Source organism: Primulina eburnea, unplaced genomic scaffold (assembly GCF_022965805.1).
Source record: "Primulina eburnea isolate SZY01 unplaced genomic scaffold, ASM2296580v1 ctg973_ERROPOS1174311, whole genome shotgun sequence".
Lineage (NCBI taxonomy): Eukaryota > Viridiplantae > Streptophyta > Magnoliopsida > Lamiales > Gesneriaceae > Primulina > Primulina eburnea.
Window position 1 is genome coordinate 275,762 of NW_027331729.1, and position 8,462 is coordinate 284,223.

An 8,462-nucleotide genomic window follows, 5' to 3' on the forward strand; every position below is an offset into this window, starting at 1 on the left:
GATGAGTTCACTCGAATCATATCTATAATAAAAAATAATATTTTTAACATGAAAAATAATATTCTCGTAAATTGAGTTGGATATGAAATATATATCATAAAATTAACTATGAGACAATCTCATGAGAATTTTTATTAATATTGTCGAGACTAGTTATGAGAACATGTGATTTATTTCTTTTTAACAATAAAAAAAGGCATGAGATTTATGGAGAGCCAATAAAAGAGTGTAAATGCATGGCCATAAAAACATGTGAATGGTGACTAAAATGGAGAGTCCATATTCAAATTTATGGGAATCATAATTTACCTCCGTTGAGAAATAAATATTTTAACAAACATAGTGCAATTTTTCCCACCTCCCTCTAAATAATTCTGCTCCATTTGACGAAGCCTTTTATTTCCATTAATAGTGTGGAGCTTTCTCATTATTCTTTAGTCTCAATTTAGCTGTGTTTTTTAAAGTTACACATCAATAATGTATAATAATATCAATAGGTGGAGAGGATTTTGTATAATTTGCCGTCTTTGGTGGAGCAAGTAATGGTTCTACCCTTGTAGGCAGTCTGAGTTATAATTATGTTTCGAAAACAGAATTTAAAAGATGACGATAATATTAATAATTATTATAATAATAAAGTTACTATTATTTAATAACATGCAAACCTGACTAGCATCATGTACATATTTTAGACATACAAGATTACTTTAAAGATTTCTGATTGATATCGAATGATGTGAATCTGCATGTTCGATCGAAATCTTGAGTATACGTGTTTGTTTGTCGCGTGAAACCACTAACGACATAGGTACTAACATATTGATATGTTTCATATACATTTCTTTTTTAATCTAAATATTTGGATGTGATTTTGAGCATGGAAGTTTTTTGATTTTTTTTTAGTGTAATTCAAGCTGAAAATCGGTCACGTCTCTTCGGATACTAGATAAATAGTTAAAGAAATTAAAGTGCATTTTAATTGGGTACTCAAATGTATTTGTATGCAAAATTGTGGTCAAACTATTCAAAATATGTGTTGCATAAATAATTTTCAAAGCTAATTTACCGTATTTTTTCCCCTTAATAAAAAGTTGATGTCATTTATTTATTTGTTTTTTTTTATTCTCTATTATAGGATATTAATAAGAAAAGTAAGTAAACTAAAATTAAATCAAATTTTTGTTTTTCCCCCCGTGGACCACACATCCTTTAACCCATCTTTTTATCTCGGAATGCCCATTTTGGACATGGAATCAAACCTAACTTTGGGCCTTGCTTCTATGTTGGGATAAAAATAAGAGGAAATATCATCTTATTAATTTACAACATAAATAAGTTATTAAATTGCATGAAAATTATTATAAATAGCTTACTTATTTATTTAATAGCTTACAACATAAATTAAGATTAAAATTGTACGATATAGAAGACCAAATCGCAAAGATATGTAAAATCAAAATATATTTTTCCCTATTTTTGTGTATTACTGTATTTCATATCGACTATTGCTGGATTGTCTAGCTCAATTAGCTTGTTTTATAATGTGAAGCTCAAGTTAACTATTATATTTGAGTCATGAAAACAATAAATAAATGAAACTTTGATGTTTCTGAAAAAACCCTAAACCCTAAAACCCCAAATCCTAATAGATTTTTAATCCCTACTATAGTAATAATAATAACTCACCGAGAATATTAATTTTCAACTTTTTCCGAAACAAAAACAAATGGAGCAATGCATTATACACAGAAGATAAATAAAATATCGAAAAGGGCCAATGGATTAGGTATAACTGAATTCTAATAAAAGTGTCGCCGAAACATTTTATAGTCGATAATAATTTCGATAGTAATGTTATAGTTCCACTCTAGGTATCTCCAACATCTTGCTTTACATGCAACAATGGGTTGCCATGCATATAATTGTTTCACGTCATATAATTTATAAACTTTACATTATAATTATGGTGGTGCATTTACAAATTGTCGGAACATAAATATCAACAAATTGATTAATTAAAGGGAAATTACAAAGATGTCAAGTGACTTCGATTCGTTTAATTTTTTTTGTCAAAGTGTTGAATAAACATATGGAAAATGCTATCGTGGTGTCGGAATCCAGATGTTGAAAATTGTTTAGGCGAAAAGTTTTAAGATTCTGAAGTCAAAGACTATAGAAAAAGGGAAAATAAAAAATGTGAGACCAAAAATAGATAGAATATGATGTGTACGTAGTAAAACTTTTGAGTTATGATGTGGTTTTGTGTTATGCAAACTTCTAAAATACGTATTTTACGTATAAAGATTGTTAATTTGAAAGTGCATAATTTGTTTAGCTTAATTATTATTATATGATAGATAGCAAGAAGAGATTCCCTAATGTGTCCTAATTAATGCAAAAACACCTCAGTTTGTATTAAAAAAAATTCCGGTCTTTTATGTTTCACCTTTTTTTTTGTCGTGATTTTGTCGGCAATATTATCGAATTTAATTATAATTTTAGTCATTTTTATGTTGAAAAGCTTATGTGATTAGACAGTTAGACACTTAATACCATATAAAATGACTAAAATCGAAAAAAAAAAATTGAAAAAGTGTATCCGATGGCCAATACATACACATAATATGTGGACATGCATATTGTGGTCCATTAAAATAGTACATGGTCCCAAAAACCTCGAAAGCATACTTACCATTTTTGAATCCCAACACCACCATTTTCACGCACAAATCACCCATGAGTGGGCACTTTCTTTCTCTGTATATCGTACTTTGTTACTTAATCCAAGATTCAGGATTTTTTTTCCAATATATATATATATATATATATATATATATATATATATATATATATATATATATAAACACACACACACACGAAAGACAACTAACTCCTCGACTTTGCGAAAGTATATATTTTGAATATTTACTTGGCCATTATTCGTTTTTTTTATATATATATAAAAAAAAGAGATCGTTTTTTTATTCGATTCTATAAATTATTAAAAGTGAAAGCAGAAAAGTATGAATGGACCACAATAGAATCCAACGTAAGTACATATTGTGCAAAAACCTTTGGATTTTTATCGCTTGGGATTTCTTGCACATGCATCATCCATATTCCTTCCTTGATTTTTCTTACGGAGGCAGTTTCAAATGAATCAAATATCTAACGAATACTTACTTCTCCTCAAATGCAGCTTTAGCGTAAAAGTATTTCAGACTCGTCTCTACGAGGATATACCACGATCTTTACTTCAAGGGTCCACTTCCTTTCTTCAAATATTTTTTTAAAAATAAATTGGGATAATACACCTTTAGGTTGTGTCAGCGTCATATATAAGATTTTCATGTCTAAGTCGAATTTTATAAATTGACACTTGAAATAAAGTGTGTTTATTTATTTATTTTTGATTAAAGAGAGTTTAGGAAACAAAAATCATGGCGTGTAGACTTTCAATGAACCCATTATCTTTGGCTCATCCTTAGCTCAAATGGAAGACAGACTCATCAAAAGTCCATGTATCCTCCTATTTTAGCGTATGATTCATTCATTCAATATATTATTTTTCAGCAGCACCCTTAGCTGCTCCCGAGACTTCTGCGTCGGAGGAGCTACGCCGGGACGCCCTTCTGACCCTCTTCTAACGATCTTATTCGTAATTTCAAGCTCAAGACAATTTCGAAACATGCGTCTAGACTAGTGACACTGGCTGGAATCGGAAGCCCAACAGATGAAGCCCAATATAGTTGCAGTTGGCCCAGCGCAAGAATGTTGTTGCCACTTACGGCCAGTATCCAATGTGGAAGAACGTGGAAGAACGTGGAGTGATGGGAGAAGGGAAAACTGACGTGCGGAATGTGACAAAAGGGAGGGAAGGGAATCAGAGAAACCCCCGACAAAATCAACAAAAAATCGACAGCAATGTCTCTGCAAATTTGCTCTCATTTATTCTGTTGTCTATTTTATTTCCAGCAATCATCTTCCATAGATTTCTCTTGTAAAAACTTTATTCGAATTTATAAAAACATAACTAATGTTGATGTTGTTTATGGATTCCCTTGTTAATTCCATTATTTTTCTCATTCCGTGATCTTAGTTTTGGAGCCATTTCGAAGGAATTAGAACGAATGATCGAATCGAGATCCGCAACGTTTGGTAAACGAAGTCAGATAATTTTCACAAATTTGGCACGAACACGTGCTTGGCACGCCCGCAAAATTTCGTGACAAACAATATTAGTTGTATATCTCACATCTTTTTATTTTTTTAGACTCATATTTTTATTTTTAAATAAATGATAACCCGCGATGTGCTATTATGAAAAACGAAAAAAAAAATAATATAGAAGAGAAACTAGGCCAAGACCTGTCCTTCCTTTTTTGAATAACTCAACTAAATTGGGCCTTTTGTTACAATAAGGCTTTAAGGTCCAGAGCCAACTTTCTCGTTTCCACTTTCAAGATGGGCCTTCATTAAGCCTAAAATGTTCTGATTAGGCCCAATTAATCTAAATTCGGAGCGAAGATATTTTTTAATTGTTGTCGTTTCAGGATCCCACTGCTCCAGCTGCCTCCGTGACACGAATTACCAAAATGATGTCAGCCTTGACGCCGGAGTCTCTCCCCCTCTCTTCTCTCAGCCCCACCTCCGCCGCTGCCACAGCCTGCTTCCCTGTACCTATTATCCCCGCTTGGACCGAAACTGTCGCCTCCCACGAATCATGTCTTAGTGACCAACCGAATTTCCAGCTCACATCGGCTCGTTGTTGCTGCCGCTGACTCCACTTTGACTGCCAGAGTTGTTCCCTTTTTTGCTTCCTTGTTCCCTCGTTTCATTGCATTTAATCTTTACGACTGTTACTTTGATTCTGTGTCTCATTTTTCTTATTAATTTTGTACGGCCGAGAAGGGGTGTTCACTCTGGGTGATTTCATGACAAAGAGAGAAGATTTGCATGTTGTAAAGCCCGCCACTACTGTCAATCAAGGTTTTTCTCTTCACCTGTTCATAGTTGTTTGTTTCATCATTATCTTGAAGATTTTATTTTGTAGTAAAAATTTAAGAATGCTTAAATTGCTTCTTCTTCTTTTTTATTTCTTTTTGTTTTTGTTTCGGTTTCTGAAATTATTTGTTGGAACAGCTTCGGAAATTCTTGTCCGGTGATTGACGATGAGTGAAAGTTGGTAAGAAAATTTTCAACTTTTACTATTTTGATCATTCTTACCTTTTAGGTAGAAAATTCTTTGATGGCAATCTCGTTTATGATCTATTACTTTGGTACTGAAATATGGTTAGGCAAATACTGAATTGCTGCTTGATAAATTAAATAATATTAGAATAAGGTTATATTGATCGGATTTCTTGGTCGTTATGATATCGGACTATGTTTGGCTCTAGTATTTGCCCTATGTTTTAATGAGGAGAAATGGTTTCATCATTGAACGATTATATTGAAAAGGGAAACTGGAATAATTTGTTTCGAACTCCATATACTTAATTTGTATAATGTGTTGAGCAACTCAAACTAAGAATACGAATCTTGTTAACTTGTGTGTTTCAAAACCATGTTGATCAGAATAGATGGAGTCATGGACCATTTTCATGGAGGCAGGGAGAGACGATCTAGTTAGAAGTTCTCAATAAGTTTAGTGATGCAGTGACAAATATGCCAGTAAAAGAGCTGATTAGCACTTTGCCCTGTGCTGGAAAGCAGCAACACTTCATTGTGTAATATTGGATTCTATTGAGAAACACTCCCACTTCTTTATCCCAAATTTGTTTCTTTCTACATGTTTGTGGTATTTTTATGCCATGTATACCTTTGAAACAGTCGTAATATGTGAATTTAGAAATGTAATATTATAACGAGGCATGACAGAGCCTGTTTGTTATCTAGGTCGGTCTTGTGTCAGACTGCGATTCATTAGCGCTGGACTCTGTCTCAGGTAAATGATATACTTCATTTATAACTTTCATGCCCTACAACTAGATGGCTTCAATTTTTCATCTTCCTTGAATATTTTCCAGCATGCATCTCATCCAACTCATTTTTTGTGACTTCTTGCACTGCAACTTGAAATAATTTGTTAGGTTCTTTTATGGAAAGAGTGATTGTGTGGAACTTTATAAAATTTTAAGTATTTTTTCTCATTAAAATTTTTCTCCTTTTGTTTTATGTGAATATATCTTGATGTGTTCCTTAGACTTTAGAAATACTGCTTGTATACTGATGCATTCAGTTTGTAACAATAAAGAATTTTCCCACGTTACCATCTGGTACTGAAAGATCGGATACAGACATGTTTCCTGAAGTTGACAGCACTTGGAAGTATGTATAAATTTGCTTCTTGAATTTATGTATCTTTTTTGTATATACTGGTGCAGAGTAGTTTGCAAAAAGTTATAAATTAATGCTATCCATGGGAATAAATAGGATAAGAAGAAGTGGAGAAAACTTTATTTTGATTCCATGTTAGTATGTGTAACGAGTTTTTCAATTTTGAGTATATTTTTAAGGCACCCTATCAAGTTCTCGTCTCTCATTGGCTATTGATATCCCCTTACGCCGTACGTACTTGATGTACATACTCACACGGGATGTTGTCGAAAAAAAAAATTATTTTTAGAATGTTTCCCATTAAATTCTCGTGTCTCTGATGCTGAAAATCCGTTATAGACATTCAATGAATTACAAAAGTTGCTTAGCAAAACCAACGGAAAAGTGGTCGGTTATTTAATGACACCAACTCCGATGGTGGTTCGTTAAGCCACCAATCTCGAGGATGCTTCAAGGTTGTCGCTTTGTATATAATTCCTTTCATCGTATCATTCAAGTTTTTTTTTTCCCTTTTTTTCCGTATTTAAAGGCTAGACGCCAAAGTGTTACTAATGTATCTTGAATTTTATAATCAGATTGCTACTCCAGACAAAATACCGCCTCATTTCTGTCGTCAATGGCGATGGCAAGCTGGTAATCACCAATACCTCATATTTTTGTTTGCATGTTATATATTTTTACCTTAAAACTATTATTTAGGAAAGGTTTAATTCCTCTTCACCTGATTGGCTAATTGTCGCTGTTTTGGAGGTTGGCATCATTACTCTAGGTAATGTTGTGAGAGCTGCTCTGCAATTTAAACAAGATGAAGATAAGGCATGAGCTTCGACATATGCTAAAAACTTGAGGTAATTTTCTCCCCATTTATTAAGTGTTGAGAACTGCACCTATAGAACTTGAGGGAGCAAGATAAGCTCCAAGATAAACTAACCAACAAAAAATCACTCCAATAATTGTTGTAACTAATTTATGTTGAGTTCGTTTAAATATTGAACCCTTGAGTACGAGTGATTATAATAATATACTTTTTTTTAATGTTGGAGCCTTGTGCAACTACATCTGATAGAGACTGTTATTATTTTTTAGTATATTTCCCATAATTTGGCCGGTGGTTGAAATTGCAAAATTATTGCTTGATATATATATATATATATATATATATATATATTATTATGAGTGAATTTTGTCCAACAACTCCCATTAAGTTCAAATATGCTTGCATTTGAACTCAAAATGATTCTTCTTTAATAAATATATTTTTCTTTCCCTTTTTTAATATATCCTTGCTAATTCTTTTCCCATAAACCTACTGCCGAATAGGTCAGGCACACGACTCATGCTCGAAAGAGATTTCACGAGTTTGAACGAGCATCAGGCGAGGCAAATGTAAGTTATCCATTTTCTTTATGGATGGTGAAAGTTGCACATTGTTGGAAGGGGGTGATTTGTATTGGCTTTCTTGGATATATTTTCATCATCAAGCACTGTGTGTGCGCTTGCCGTTAGTATAGGTTTAGCCTTATCTTTTTGGGTTTACTTACTATTGAATCAATATTAATAATATTGGTTGGAGAGTTATATTTTCTTCCAATGTGACTGATTGATCTATATATCTATAATGCGAATGATTTGAGGTTCAGGCACATTACTTTTCAAATTTTAGTATTTTTTGTCAGAAGCGTTGTCCTCATTTCTAATTCCTCAAATTTGTGTTTTCATATTGCGACTTCGGTGGTCTAAATTTTATGGATTTTAAACTCATCTTTAACATGGAGTTATTTGTATGGAATGTTATTATCTCAAATACTTCTTCAAATCCAAATTCTGCGATTCAAATGTGATCTTAGATCATTTGAGGGATGGGCTACGATTTGGAATTTATTTAGATTCAATTCATGTAAGGTGCTTTTGGATTAAGTCATTTTAAATAAATAAATAATTTCAAATATAATATAGTTGCAATGGAATTAAGTCATTTGAAATTTTGGTTTTGAATTTATTTTCATTGTTACCTTGTGGAAATTCAAATGATCTATCGTTTGTTTATTTACACTATAAGAATTTGAAATCTATTATGATCAATATAATTGTGATATAAATAAGTTGGAAGGTAGATCTAAATT

At 32.4% G+C, this 8,462-nt stretch overlaps 1 long non-coding RNA gene across 8 annotated transcripts; it reads left to right on the plus strand.

Annotated features, from left to right (window-relative positions):
- The first annotated feature begins 4,661 nt into the window (after positions 1 to 4,661).
- LOC140822594 (uncharacterized) lies at positions 4,662 to 7,930 on the plus strand. Of its 8 annotated transcripts, none has more exons than XR_012115999.1 (7): positions 4,662 to 4,800; positions 4,912 to 4,989; positions 5,143 to 5,185; positions 5,578 to 6,794; positions 6,915 to 6,972; positions 7,090 to 7,187; positions 7,660 to 7,930. It is a non-coding gene; the product is annotated as an uncharacterized lncRNA (long non-coding RNA). The 8 variants fall into 8 exon arrangements; XR_012116002.1 differs by lacking the exon at positions 5,143 to 5,185 and having other exon boundaries at positions 4,786 to 5,012; positions 5,578 to 5,800; positions 5,899 to 5,947; positions 6,257 to 6,794; XR_012116001.1 differs by lacking the exon at positions 5,143 to 5,185 and having other exon boundaries at positions 4,786 to 5,012; positions 5,578 to 5,947; positions 6,257 to 6,794.
- The last annotated feature ends 532 nt before the right edge of the window (positions 7,931 to 8,462 follow it).